Source organism: Acinonyx jubatus, chromosome B2, assembly GCF_027475565.1.
Source record: "Acinonyx jubatus isolate Ajub_Pintada_27869175 chromosome B2, VMU_Ajub_asm_v1.0, whole genome shotgun sequence".
NCBI lineage: Eukaryota > Metazoa > Chordata > Mammalia > Carnivora > Felidae > Acinonyx > Acinonyx jubatus.
In genome coordinates this window covers 134,143,207-134,156,706 of record NC_069385.1, presented here as the reverse complement: position 1 = coordinate 134,156,706, position 13,500 = coordinate 134,143,207, and the positions used below count along the sequence as shown (strand labels likewise).

At 42.3% G+C, this 13,500-nt stretch overlaps 1 protein-coding gene across 10 annotated transcripts in view; it reads right to left on the bottom strand.

Annotated features, from left to right (window-relative positions):
* PHACTR1 (phosphatase and actin regulator 1) overlaps nucleotides 1–13,500 on the bottom strand; it is a 560,468-nt gene that overhangs the window by 126,650 nt on the left and 420,318 nt on the right. The window lies entirely within an intron of this gene.

Genomic DNA, 13,500 nt, shown 5'->3' with positions numbered 1-13,500 from the left:
ATTCCAGTGTGTGAACCCTTAAACATGACATTATACGCCCATCTATGTCGTTAAAAGCTTGGCATATGCCTCCTAATTTGTCCAGTGTATCTATAAATGAACAAACTCGTATAGACGGGCTGGCTCTAGTGTGTATACAGAAAAACTAAAGCATCTTTTTTGCCATTTCCTGGGCAGAATTCTGTAGCTTGTAAACTACGATCATTTCTGAAATCGTCTTAAGTTCAGCAGTGATTTACTTATCGAGTGACGTTTCACACACAAAGACCAAGCACACTGCCCGGCACACAAAACTCATAAACCATGTGACTGTCATTACCACTCTCCGCTTCAGGAAAAAGTCAAACTGGCCGGAGGAAATGCAGAGTCACGCGCAAATTTATAATTTCACACCCTTAGATGCGTAGGAAGGTTTAGGAAGGTGCATATCGGCCCGGTTACGAATCAGTCACTTCAGGCGGAGAAGATGATTTAGAAAGAAATCGTGCAGATATGTCCCGTGGATTTTGATGCGTACATTGAAATATCGAGCTACATCCAGACTTTTACACCAAAGCAGAAGAGAAATGCTCATGAAGAAGCACGTAATAATCGCTTGTAATTAAATAACAAAACCTTCCAAATCTAAGAAAAAGTTCAAGCAATTTAGGAATGTCCCCTCCTCTTCTGCCTACAAGACATTTTTTCATTTCTGCCTCAGTCTTCTCTCCCATGATGCGATGCTTCACCCAGAAACAGGGACTGGGTTTGGCTGGACCTCACCCAAGTGTTTGCCAACTAATGACGAAAACAATATGGCCAAATAGCCATTCTTTTTTGTTTTCTTTTTTTTTTTTTGAGAGACAGAAACAAAGACAAGGTGAGAGGGAAAGGGACAGGGAAAGAGGGGGAGAAAGAGAATCTCAAGCAGGCTCCACGCTGTGAGCACAAAGCCCGAGGTGGGGCTCGAACCCACAAAACTGTGAGATCATGACCTGAGCCGAAACAAAGAGTCAGATGTGTAACCAACTGAGTCACCGAGGTGGCCCCTCCCCATTATTTTCAAAGAGAAGAAGTGAATTAGTATATTATTATTAATTTTTAGGGGGAAAAATCAACCCATTAGGGCCTGGATATTCGCTTTGAAAAAAAGAAATCCCAGAATATTTCAATACAGGGTGGTTAAGTCACACACGTGTCCTAACAGCAACGGGAAAGCTTGAAAAATAAAACTGCCACAAAAGGAAGACATTTCTTTAACATACGCGATAGAGAAGAAAGGTCAGAAGAAGTTCTAGAAGAAAGTCACTCAAAGCTTGAGGCACTGCTTGTTCTTACAGACGGCCATCAGTCCTCACAGTTGTAACAAGGCAGGGAAACATGGCAGGTAGCACGTTCCTCCCTTAAATGGATGCTCAGCCTTCTCTGTTCATCTTTTGTGATAGCAACTTCCGAGTTTTGTTTCTGGTGGGTCGTTTCTGCACTTCTGAAATGACTGTAGCCTGCACAGTGGAAGCTGATAAAGGTGCGATCCTTAAATCACAAATAAAACTGGCAGAATTCAGTTTCTTTTGTTTGCTCGAGACTGTTCATGACATCACCAAGGGAACACTGTTCCATAAGCCCGTCGGGCTGTTTCCCAATCCCAGGGATTGAGTCCCAGGGATGGATGGATATGAGCAAAGGTCTGGGTCGAGGCAGCAAATGAGAATGAGAATTCTGATTTTTTTTTGGTACCATCGGAGCTCGAATGAGTGAGGGATGAAGCGTGGCTGTAGGCACTGATGAGAACCCAGCCGATCTCAGTGGTGTTCAAAGGCAAATGTCAATCATCAACCCATTGTCTTCCTTCCTGGCAAACCCACGAAAGGGGCCATGCTGGTCTCATCATCAGGTTAATAGAAAATCTTGCCCAAGGATGTACCTATGCGATATTATAGGACCAAGTGATGAAAACAGATCAATCAACTCGATTTGATGGCTTTTCCTTATTAAAATGCCCTGTGACCTGACAGAGCTAACTAAATAAATGAATCACTGTGAAACCATGAAGACCGAATGTGAAGAGAAACCGTCTGGACTCTGTCATATGATGTGTCAAAGCTATTAGCTCAGTGATGCCATCAGCTTCGCATCTTTAAAAACAATGGCGATGGGGTGCCTGGGTGGGTCAGTCAGTTAAGCCTCCTATTTCCGCTCAGGTCATGATCTTGTGGTTCGGGAGTTCGAGCCCCGCGTCGGGCTCTGTGCCGACAGCTCGGAGCCTGGAGCCTGCTTCTGATTCTGTGTCTCCCTCTCTCTTAGTCCCTCCCCTGCTCATGCTCTGTCTCCCTCTCTCTCTCTCTCACTCTCTCAAAAATAAATAAACATTAAACATTTTTTTTTAAAAGATGTCAAAACTCAGAGAGGGAAAATTATGAGAATCCAGAGATACGATATTTGGCCATGAGCTTAAAAGCTTTTAAAAGTTGCTGTTTCTTCACCTAAGGTCACAGAAATCATATCACAAACTAAAGACCTTCTTTGACCCTTTGGGATTATAAGACTTGATTTCCTTATAGAGGAAAACTGGGATGAATCTTATGGAAAGGATGAATAAGAGAAAAGCTTCTATATTTTTTTCAGAGAAAGAAAGAAAGGATTGTTATTGTGGTTGTTTTGATTTTCAAAGCACACACGTGTCCATACAATTTCTCCACAATTAAGGGAGAACTATGGCTTCACTGAGAATATCTGTGAGCCAAAGTTCCTTGTTTGTGAGGAAACTTGGCTGCCTGTTATGCACTTGGTCCCTTTCTCGAAGCTTTGATAGGATTGATTATTCCCATTCAAGTTGAATCTCTCAGATGATAATTTGGGAAGCTGAGGGGGATACAGTGGAGTCCAAAAGTTTAAGCCTGGATTCTGTAAGCCTTCTAGCTCCATTTTTCACACAAACGGAAAGCATATTTATAATGGAAAAAAGAATTCATTTTGTAATACGTCGCATAGGTGTTGGCAAACTTTTTCTGCAAAGGGAAAGACACACACAGTCTCTGTGGAAACCACTCAGCTTAACCATAGCGGCTACAGACGGTGTACAAATGAGTGATTATGGCGGTGTTCCAATAAAACTTTATTTAAAAAACAGGGTAGGAGATGGATTTGGCCTGTACATCAGAGTTTGCTGACCCCTGTTGTAAAAGACCCAAGGGAAACAACTTTGAAAAGTAGAGTTTTCTCACATGTTAAAGGAGGAGGAAGCAACCTTCAACTTCTGTGGCGGAAGGGAAGGGAAGGGAAGGGAAAGAGGGAGAGAGGAAGGGAGAATGGAAGGGCGGGAGGGAGGAAAAGACAAGGGGCAAAGTAAACCCCTTGATGAGTTCGAACTCCACATTGGGCTCTGTGCTGACAGCTCAGAATGGAGCCTGGAGCCTGCTTTGGGTCCTGTGTCTCCCTCTCTCTCTGCCCCTCCTCCACTCACGTTCTGTCTCTCTCCGTCTCTCAAAAATAAACATTGAAAACAATTAAAGGGGCGCCTGAGTGGCTCAGGTGGTTGGGCATCTGACTTCAGCTCAGGGCATGATCTCAGAGTTTGTGAGTTCGAGCCCTGTGTCAGGCTCTGTGATGACAGCTCAGAGCCTGGAGCCTGCTTCTGATTCTGTGTCTCCCCCTCTCTCTACCCCTTCCCTGCTCATGCTCTGTGTTTCTCTGTCTCTCAATAATAAATAAACGTTAAAAAATGTTTTTAAAAAAAGTAAAAAAAAAAAAAAGCTTATGATAGATGAAAATCAGCATAACCTTAAAACCCTAACTTGACTTTATGAAGAAGAAAGTCTCAGGTAGAAATTGCACACTTAATCCCAAGTCCCTTAAATTCTGTTACTGGATAAGGAAGTGACATTTTTCTCATTACCGTAACTGGAGGCCCCAAGGTAACCGCAGAAGTGCTGCTTCTCAGGGGGAGGCTGGGAAAAACGTCCCTCTAACATCCATCTTGTTGTCCTCTTGGAGTTTCTCCCAAAGTGGAGACCAACATTCTCCTCAACTAAACTGCAGTCAGGCTCCTCTTAGCCCTCTTCTTGACTAGGCTTTAATCCTGGCCTACAGGAACTCAATTTTCAAATTAAAAAAATTTTTTTGATGTTTATTTATTTCTGAGAGAGAGAGAGAGAAAGAGACAGCATGAGCAGGGGAGGGGCAGAGAGAGGGAGGGAGACACAGAATCCGAAGCAGGCTCCAGGCTCTGAGCTGTCAGCACAGAGCCCGACGCGGGGCTCGAACTCACAAACTATGAGATCATGACCTGAGCCAAAGTCGGAAGCTTAACTGACGGATTCTGTGTCACCCAGGAGTCACCCAGGCGCCCTGGAACTCAATTTTCAACACAAACGATTCCCGCCACCCCACCATCCCGTAAGAGACCTGAGGAAACACTAGCATACTTTCTAGCAGCTCAAGGCCATGTTCCTAGGACGATGACAACTCTACCCTGTTTTCAGGGGTTTCCCGAGAAGGCTCAAGGCTGTTGAAGGAACTTAAAAACTGTTTGCTCTGGCCAACACCTACATAGCTCCCGAGCTCCCTTTTCTTAGAGCATTTACTTTAGAAAACTGATGACAGAAAATACTTCTGCGGTCCCTTGGAGATGTATGTGTGTCATCTACAACCTAAGGGTGTCTTTCTCAAGGAAGTTATTCCTTTGAAATATAAGCATCAAGAAACACAGAGCCTCTGTCTCTCCATCTCCGTGGAGGGAAGGAGCCCAGCTTCAGGAAGACCCGGGTAGCAGACATAGGTGGCCTAGGCACGTCCCTAGGCCCTTTGTTACTTTCCTTTTGGCACACCCCCGGGGTGTAAAAGGCCTCCTGCCTTGCCTTCCCGTGGAGATGAGCTCAGGTTACACTGGGGTCTCTCCTCTACTGCAACAGTAGGTACTAAAATCTGTCTTGAGTGTCCAGCTTTGTTTTTTCTTGACACTGGCTACTGTCCATGTTACCTCGGGGGACACTGGTCCATCTTCGATGTTCGGGCCCTATGAAAGACCAGACTCTCTCCTCTTATTTTCCTTAGCACTGTCACCCCTTCCAACCTTAGGGAAACCCGGTGGACAGTGAGAAAAGATGTGTAGGCGACTTAATCTAAGCGGTTGCAACCTACCGGGGAGGCAATTCTCAAAAGTGCCATTTTATTTATTTACTTATTTTTAATTTTTTAATGTTTATTTTTGAGACAGCACGCGAGTAGGGGAGGGGCAGAGAGAAAGAGGGAGACGCAGGATCCGAAGCAGGCTCCAGGCTCTGAGCCGTCAGCACAGAGCCCGACATGGGGCTCAAGCCCACAAGCAGTGAGATCGTGACCTGAGCCGAAGTCAGACACTTAACTGACTGAGCCACCCAGGCGCCCCACAAAAGTGCCACTTTAAGGCAACATTCCTGAAATAAGACGGCTGTGTCCAAAGCTAGCTCACTCCTTCCTTCCTTCCTTAATTTGGTCACCAAATACTAAGTATTTCTGTAGTTAAGACCCTGGACTAGCTTTAGGTAGGAGGCTCATTCCATTAACTTGATTTCTAGGTACACCTTGAATATTTACTTCGTATCCTCTGTATTTATGATAAAAACAAAAAGAACCCACAAACCCAGCACCGAATGAAACCAAACCAAAATTGAATGCCTTAGGTTTCCAGGCTTAAGCTTAAACATCCTGGGCACAAAAGATTGCCCACTGATTAACTCAGCAGTCTTAACTGCCAATTTCCCTCCGGTGCTTCCAACAGATAGTTATTACCCCTTAATAAAATACAGTTGTCACTATATCACTAACCACAATGTCGAGAATAGACACTTGCTAAGTATTCACCACATATATGATGCAGAGGTGGTGGCAGCCTTGGTCTACATGAGGCCAGGGGTCTCTAGAGACAGCTGATCAGCTAAGAGCCAAGCGGTGGGAGAGAGAGCAGGGAGGAGTCACATGGCAGGTGCAAGCTTGTGGGACTTGGGCTGGGAAGGCAGAGCCGAGTACCGTGAGGTCACAGGAGGCAGGAAGTTCCTCTAGTTCATCAGAACAAGAACAAAGGTCTCAACCAGCGCCCCCACCAAGTTATGGTAACCCCTTCTGAGTTACTAATTCTGAAAGGTTCTTCTGAGAGGGTTAGTCCATGATATAGCCATGAATATCTACTTTAATAGAAGAACTCGATGCCTGGGATATGGCTCAGTCTTCAAAGTTGCAGGTCTATTTCAGTCACGTGGTAAGGGGCCATGGGAATTTCTTTTCCTGAAGGGGGTCTAATGCGCTATTTTATTTACGATGGATTTTGGAAAGGATTTGGGGGGAGAAAAAGATCAGGAAATATCACGAAGGTCAAATTTTGCAGGACATAGGAGTGCCAGCTTCTTTTTCTAAACTTCTGGCTTTATGAAAACTCTTTACTATATTATTGAAGGAAGATGAGAGGATTTTGTGTTTGAGGTTCAGTCAAATTATTGAAATAAATCTTTTAAAATACTTAACCCCCAGCAGGTGTTAACAAACGCAGGAGACTTGTAAAAAATTTAAATTACTGGGGCGCCTGGTCCGACTCTTGATTTCGACTCAGTTCGTGATCCCAAGGACATGGGATTGAGCCCCACGTACAGCTTCATGCTGAGCATGAAATTCTCTCTCTGCCCCCTCTCCCCCGTTTGCACATGCTCTCTCTAAAATGAAATAAAAATATTTAAAATTATTATTTTAAACGCAGGATGTCACACGTTATTGAATTAAACGATAGTAAAATTTCACAAAAGTTTGAATAGGCTCTGAAACAAGGAAACGCTAACTAAAGAAATTTTAAAATAAGCCTTCTCCTGGACTCCTGAGAGTTACAGGAATTAAATGTAGCACCTACATCTCAGGACTTCCTGAGAGTTACAGGAATTAAATGTAGCACCTACACCTAACGAAAGTTAGTTTCAGAGAAATACCAGGGACAGATCTCACTAGATGGGCTCTGCCTCAATGAAGGACTCATCCCCACTATAGGCTGATTCTGCCAGGTCTTCTGTGCCCTCAATCCTCAGGGTAGAACTTCTGCTTCAAGTCAACGAGCAAATTCTGAATATTTCATCTGTGGATTTCATTCATCCATTCTTCCTAACAATTTGTTTTGGTTTTAGCACATTCTATGTTCTAGGCACATAGCAAGGCTTTGGATAGAGTGAGGAATCAATCCCTAATTGGGTATTCAGAGTCAGGACTAACACCTGAATATTCTGATTCTGGAGCCCCAGTTATAGTAACTTGGTTTTTTTCTCAGTTTTATCCTTGAACCTTCCATTCTTCGGGACTAAGATTCTTCTGTTCCTTTCACTTCTGCTAGGGATTTGTTTTCCCCTGAGGATTTTTGCTAGGCACTGCAATCATGCACTTGAATCTTCAGACCTTTATCAGAGTTTCTGCTGTGTATTTTCCTGACTCTGATTACCCATCCACCTACATGTATTCAGGTAACTTTCTGTTACTTTTTCATTCTTCTGGTGATATAAGCACCTAATCTCCTAAATTAAATTCTTTTCTGCACTGAACTAGAGTGATGCCCTTGCCATGACAGTAACGTTGGGTGGGACAGGGTCTGCTTTGGGCGGGGTGGTGGGGACGGGGGAGTTGGTATCACCTTTTGAATGAGTTGGGGTATCCAAATAAAAACAATGATGGTCAACAAAATATATGGAATTGGAGAAGTAGCAAGGAATCAGAAGCAAAGAGACAACCAGAGTTCAGTGCACAACCAAAGGAGGGAAGGAGCTTCCTAGGGAATTGAAATTAGATGAGAAGCAACATAAGAGAAATCACTGAGCCTAAGAGACCAGCACGGTGATGAGGCGGGAGGGAAAACACCAGAAGTTAGAGGGGGAAAAACAAAGCTGCTGGAAAGTGGGCTTCAACAAATTCTAGGTATTCTGAACATTCTGTATGAGGAATAGTACTGCCGCCCTGTTGCCTAGAGTTAATTTCATTTCACACCAAGTTGTGTACCATTGTTTGAATAACCCCATTAGGGGGCTTTACTATGTCATTTGTAGTCAAAGTATAATTTTTACCTTTTCAAATGTTCATTTCTTTAAATTTTTTTTAATGTTTATTTATTTTTGAGACAGAGAGAGACAGAGCATGAACGGGGGAGGGGCAGAGAGAGAGGGAGACACAGAATCGGAAACAGGCTCCAGGCCCTGAGCTGTCAGCACAGAGCCCGACGCGGGGCTCGAACTCACGGACCGCAAGATCATGACCTGAGCCGAAGTCGGACGCCCAACCGACTGAGCCACCCAGGCGCCCCTCAAATGTTCATTTCAAAGTTACTGTCATTTCCTAACTTACACAGCTGGGGAAAGGCATTTTAATTTTCCAAATAAGGAAATTACACACTCAAAGCCTATATGGATACTCCATTTATACACGCTGCCTACAACTGACTTATTCAGAGAATTTTTTTATTCCACTAGCAAGACCCTGAGGAAATAGATTTGTCACGGAAAAAAAGGATTAAAAAAGATCCAAGTCTCAGCTTACAAATTTGGGGTGGGAATTTTCCCCGACCGGCTTCATTTAAAGCATACAGGTATCCCTCGCTTTTTTAAAACTTCGCATCACGCCGCTTCGCATTTAGGAAAGACCTACGTTAGTGCCTGTTTTTGTTAACGGAGAGAAATGCAAAGACAATTTTCACTTGAACAAAAACAAAAAACAAAAAACAAAAACGTCGAAAGCGAAAATAGCATTTAGCTTGTGTTCTGCCAAGAGCCCGGACAGAGGCAGCACGCGCCCTGAGCAGTGAGAGTGGCGCCACCAAGCTTCTTCCCCTGGAACTACACCCAGCATCTCCGCATTCAGCCGCCAGGGCTTTGAACTGTGTAGGTGTGTGTACTGCATTTATTTTTGTGCGTCCGTCAGCAAGGTGTGTCCTGAGGTATCATGAAAGCTTAAAGAAGTTATTTCGGGGGTGTAGGAATGCTCAAAGATATTGATATATAAATTCATGGTACAGATGACTTTTGAAAAACACGGGTTTGAACTGTACTGGTCTACTCATAGTACAGCACTGGAAATGTATTCTCTCGCCCTCAGGATTTTCTCAATCACATCCTTTCCTCTAGCTTACTTTACTGTAAGGATACAGTTTATTTTATATATATATATGTATATATATGTGTGTACATATATACATATACATATATACGTACACACATATATATACGTATATATATGTATGTATATATATATTATACGAGATCGGTGTTAATCAACTGTTTCTGTTACTTGTAGGGCTCCTAGTCAACAGCAGGCTATTTGTAGTTAAGATTTGGAGATTCGAAAGTTTTATGTGGATTTTTTACTACTATGCAGGGAGCTGGGGTCAGTGCCCCTAACCCCCCTGTTGTTCAAGGGTCAACTGTAATTACTTCCTTGCTTTATGCCATTCCCGTTTGCAAAAGGCTTCATGGGAATGTTCTACTTTCAGATAGCGGAGGCAGGGGTAGGGGTGGAGGTCGGGGGGGGGGGGTACCTAGACCAGGCTCTGCTAATTTAGAATGCACCTAAAAGGTTATTTTAAAATGCACCTGTCTAAAAGCACAGGTTGGATGAACTTTCTAATAAGGTCCTTAAACTACCTTCAAGCCTCACGTTACCAGTTAATGAGAAGGTTCTGTTAAAACTTTAATTAACCTCCACGGAATTGCAGGATTTATACTGGGCTCATGGTCTACTGTGAGCTGAAGCCAAAAGGTGAAATCTTCCATATCGGTGTCATTTTCTCCCCCCCAATTCAAAGAAACCACTGGGAGAGCAGGTGATCTGATTAAGAGTATGCTTCTGAAGTTCCGTTAATAGTTTTCCTTCATGTTGCTGTATTTAAAATTAGAGGGATTTCACTTTTCCTAATGATCTGAAATACATTCAACAATTGCTGTCCTCCATATGACTCCAGGAATTACTTTCAAATACTTTTCGGGGCTTTAAGTCACTACAGCATTCACTTACCTAAATTGCAACTCAAGTTTCTAGCTAACTCGCAAGAAGCCAGAGAAGCAAGGCAGCCGGCAGAATGGATGGCACAAATCCATGCATTAAAACTCAGGCACTGAATCATTTTGAGAGTTCCCCAAACTCCCACACCTAGCTTATAGTTTAATTGTACTCACAATTTAAATGGGTTTGGTAGTCTGGTTTCCTAGCCCGTTCCAGATTAGGAACATAAATTAGGAAGCAAGAGGCAGGCTGGTGAAATAGCAGCTTACAGAAATGGAGACGGGAGAGGGGATTTGAAAGAAAAGGGACTAAATCGTCTTACGCCTTTTATTAGCCCCTGTGAGCATCATCATTCAGCACATGGCATAGTAAGAAATGTTTTAATAAGAACCCCGAAGCATCAAGAAAACATAAAATTAGGTTCACTTTACTCTAAGGAGAAATGGGAAAGCATGTATATTCAAGAGACTTCTATTGAGATTGATTTTAAAAAATCGTTAAGGCGTTTATCAGAGATAATCTTTGGGTAAAATCACCCATGCAGAACGCCTAATTTCCTACTGCTTAATGAAGCGTTATGATATTTCCATAATGATGTAAGCTGACATAAATCACACGGAGGCATGATTATCTATAGAGCTATAACACTGTAAGCTGGTATCTGATTAAAAAGTATCAATCAAAGAAATTAACAATTTAATAAAGGTATATTGATGTGACTGTTTTCTAAGCACTTCAACAACGAACATGTATTTCCCAAGTCCAGAATACGTTTCATAGTGAGGAAGCCAGAAGACTGTTCTAATTCCGCAACATCACGTCCAGCATGCCTAACTTCATTTAAATCTACATTTCTGAGGGCCAGTGGCAGTCAAAATTTCCGGTAGCTGTCAACTAAAGCCATCTATCATTTAGAGAGGGAGAGAGTAAGTCTCTGAGTAACGTTGTCTTCGGTCAAACGTAATAGAAGGCACATATGACCCCAAATAGGCCAGCCATACTTTGTATACACCAGTCGGCGTCAAGATGGGACAAAGTCTAGCACAGAAAAAAAAAAAAAAAGCCATAGCCTTCAAGTGTAACGAATCATCTATACACAATACATCAGAGATACATCTGTGCTTATATTTTCATACACGTAAGCCACTTTAAATCCTTTCTAGAAGTTATAAGTATAATATATAGGTCTATATGGAAAAACATCAAAGAGCTATGGAATCAATTATTTTACGAATGGACAAGAAGAAAAGGATTTTCTATGGCAACCTTCTCAGAAACGGAGGCTGAGAGGTTCCCATGACGTAGGGGCTCAAGGTTGACACTTAGCAGCTACGACCAAAGCCAAACTCCAGGAAACTTCCAATCACACCAAGAATCAATCTCAGGAAGGTGAGACACTTAATAACAACTGTACTTTCATCCAGGCTTCTTATTCTCCCACAACAACTGACAGGCATTTCATATGGACCTTACGTTGAGGAATCACGTAGCAGAAGTAGGAACGCAAGAAGGAGCTAACCAATGGCTAAGAGTTAAAATTTCTCCGCTTGGTCAATTTCTGCCAAATTTTAAAAAACTTCCTAACCGATGATTGATGTCTACAGCCAACTTCCATATGTTTCTCTAGAAATAGTGGCAAGTGCTTACACTGCATAGAGTATTTTAAGAATACATTATTTTATGCCCCCACGACAGCATCTACTGTAGACAGAAAGGGCAAGTAAGAATATTAAAGCACGCCTCCTTTAAATCAAATGGGCATCCAGAAAACAGGTTGATGTGTATAGTAAAGCTTTGACAATGGTTAAAAGCAGAGAATCTGGAGTCTCATAGACCTGACCTAAAACTCCATTGCCACCATTATTAGCTGTGTGACCTTGGACAAGTTCCTGGGCCTCTCTGGGCCTCAGTTCTCTTGTTTATAGTGTACTGTTTACTGATGTTTGACTGATGGTTGACGCACAGGATGGTTGTAATGTTCAAAAGAGCACAAGTGGACCCTCAACGCACAGTGGACACTTAGCTTGGATCCTGTGATGGGTCACACTTCTTGATTCTGGGGCTAAGAGGCTTGTTCAAGGCCATTCCAAGCTGTAATGGGAGGGCCTCCATCTCTGTATAAACCAGCTGCCCGTTCTCTGGACAGGAGGGGCCTGCCCAGCATTCAGCAAGCTTCTGTTAGCAAATAGTACCGTCTGGGCATCTGTGGTTGCTTTCTTTCTCACATTTAAAGAACTGCGTAAATTACTTCTTTGTTCCCTCCCTTTCTTCCTCTTTTTTTTCCCTTCCCCTCCAGAACATTCAGTATTTGGTACTTATGAGATGCCAGATACACTGATGTTGTTTCTTTTTTTTATTTCAAAAGATTGTTTATTTTTGAAAGAGAGACAGACAGACAGACACAGAATCCGACGCAGGCTCCAGGCTCTGTGCTCACAGCACAGAGCCCGATGCAGGGCTGGAACTCAGGAGCAGCTAGATCATGACCTGAGCTGAAGTCAGACGCTCAGCGGACTGAGCCACCCATGCATCCCCCCGATGTTTGTTTCTTAAACACAAATGCAATAAAGTATCCTCACGAATTAGTAGAGTAAGATTTTTTTAACTAAGATAATTTCTAATTCACATTCTCTCACTCTGTCACATACACACAACTAATTCAGTCTACTATTTGAGTTACTTTCATGTTTTTTCTTCTTACATGGTTATTTGGTGGCCTAAATCCCAAGAAGGAAATAGTATTTGAATAAGAATAAGCCTTTAAATATTATTAATTTTAAATATTAAATTCTTCATATTAAACATTAACTGGGCACAGATGCACAGGCTTGACATCTTCCATGTAGAAATATCTTCATATGAAAGGTGTTTATTTAGCCTGGACTATCTTCAATATAGTGTGTGTTTTTTGTTTTTTTTTTTTAAACATAACAACCACACCTCTCAATATTGGGAATTTCTCATGTAAATCCTTGACCACAGGCTAAAATTTTTATGGAGTTTTAGGAGCGATATGTTTCTTCCCCTGTTGGAAAGAGGTAGAAAATAAAGTCTTACGAGTAGCAATTACATCATTCTTTAGTAGGTTTCTTCCACTGAAACTAACGTTGAAAATGACCGAAAGGGATACGAAAAAAACAAAAAAACAAAACTCAGAAAGCTGCTGGCCTTGAAACGAAGATAAAATCAAGTTACAAAAACCACTGTAATAAAGACTGCCACCCGGGTTTTAGTTACAATCTAAGAATACAAATACAAATTGGAGCAAAGCGAGACCCTAAGAATCTTCAAGACTTCTCCTACAGTAACAAGTAGAGTAGGAAGTAATTACGGTCAATTCTCGTTATTTGTGGTAGTTATGTTTTAGAACACCGGTACTAATAAAGGATTCATGAACACTGACCCATTGCTCTTAGGGGAAATACAGGGCTGGGTTCCTGCCGGCCTCTGGTCACATTTTTGCCAACTGATCAACACACAATTTTGTTTTATGTGTGCTTCTGTTTTGTCATGTTTTTTCCCCACCTT